This window comes from Thamnophis elegans, chromosome 10, assembly GCF_009769535.1.
Source record: "Thamnophis elegans isolate rThaEle1 chromosome 10, rThaEle1.pri, whole genome shotgun sequence".
NCBI lineage: Eukaryota > Metazoa > Chordata > Lepidosauria > Squamata > Colubridae > Thamnophis > Thamnophis elegans.
The window spans coordinates 7,602,455-7,604,184 of record NC_045550.1 but is presented as its reverse complement, the minus strand read 5'-3'; the positions used below and the strand labels follow the sequence as shown (position 1 = coordinate 7,604,184).

General features: G+C 39.3%; 1 non-coding gene across 1 annotated transcript; it reads left to right on the top strand.

The window, feature by feature from the left end:
- Positions 1–811: 811 nt before the first annotated feature.
- Positions 812–930, top strand: LOC116514470. The gene has a single exon (XR_004256114.1). It is a non-coding gene; the product is annotated as a 5S ribosomal RNA (ribosomal RNA).
- Positions 931–1,730: the final 800 nt, after the last annotated feature.

The following is a 1,730-nucleotide window of genomic DNA, read 5'->3' as shown; positions in this document are numbered from 1 at the left end:
CACTGCGCCACCTCGGCTCTTTGGGCCTATAACATCTTGCTTCTGAAGGATAGAATGGAGTGTAGAAATGCATGTTGCAGTTACTTATAGGAGACTTGGCAGCTAGACTGAAGGATTTTGAAACCCATAAGCAGTTTTGCTAGTAGTCTGAAAAAAGAAGAATTAAGAACTTTAAAATCAAGTCCTTTCCACATGAAATGTGTTGTATTGATAATTTGCTTCTAATAAATTTAGAGTCCTGGGCAAAATGTTCAGTTGAGCACCTCCTGGTTTACTTCTCATTGTATTCTATAGGCATGGCTCTTTATCCTTTATTTCCTTTATTAACCTGGCCAGTAAACGGATGTATGTGATAGAATCCAAATTTCTAAAAAAAATATTCTGGGGGCATATTTTGTTGTATTATATTTATATGCATGGTCCTGAATGAAAAGTACTGATCCATCTCATTATTTTGAATACTGAATCATAATTGGATGGGAGCATCTCCATAGTTTGATCATAGACAATTGCACGTATTGTTCTTTCCTAATTGGTTGTAATTGTAAATTTGTCACTACTGCACCAAAGCAGGTTTTCACTGCAAAAAATAAAAAAGAAACTTTTAAAAATAAAGAGCCCATTCAAAGTAGAATATTTAAAATGGAAGAACTGAAAATTTTCTGAGATGAGATTCTAATATTAGCCCTATTTCTACGTGGACTTCAGTGACGATGAATTTAGCATTATGGAATATATTTCCTTTTTTGCCATATCTATTTAGATAGAATAATAGCAATAGCAAAAGCATTTATACTTATACTATAGTATGATCTACGGCCATACTACCCTGAAAGCGCCCGATCCCGTCTGATCTCGGAAGCTAAGCAGGGTCAGGCTTGGTTAGTACTTGGATGGGAGACTGCCTGGGAATACCGGGTGCTGTAGGCTTATAAGAGCTGAGGTCCCGCAGTGGTTAGAGTGCAGTACTGCAGCCACTTCAGCTGACTGCTAAGCTGCAGTTCGGCGGTTCAAATCTCACCGGCTCAAGGTTGACTCAGCCTTCCATCCTTCCGAGGTGGGTAAAATGAGGACCCAGACTGTGGGGGCAATATGCTGACTCTGTAAACCGCTTAGAGAGGGCTGAAAGCCCTATGAAGCGGTATATAAGTCTAACTGCTATTGCTATTGCTATATACTGCTTCACAATGCTTTATAGCCCTCTCTAAGCGGTTTATAGAGTTCAGCATATTGGTCCCAACAATTTGGCTCCTCATTTTACCCACCTCGGAATGATGAGTCAACCTTGAGCCTGGTGAGATTTGAACTGCCAAATTGCAGGCAGCCGGCAATAGTAGTGCAAGAATTAACATTGCATCCCTAAGAATTCTAGCATATCCATTTTAATGCCTGACTTAATATTCACCTTCCATTTTGTAAGATAGGATAAAATATTTCTTCAATTAGCTTTGGAAGTGAGGAAAATTCTGTTAACTGTGAAGACATCCAAACATAACACACTTCAATTATTTAAAAAAGGAGCTAAGGAAGGATGAAACAATGCTAAGGGTGTGTGTGAGGAGTGAGGCTGGGTGAGGTATAGAGAGACTGGCATTTGGGGCTGATCATCCAAGCCAATTAAACACATTTCCAGTGAGGAACCTGAGCCATAAATAGCAGAAGTACAGGTGAACTTTAAATGCAGTGTGCTTTTGCCAAGTCTCTGAGAAAAATAATCATTTCCTCATGCT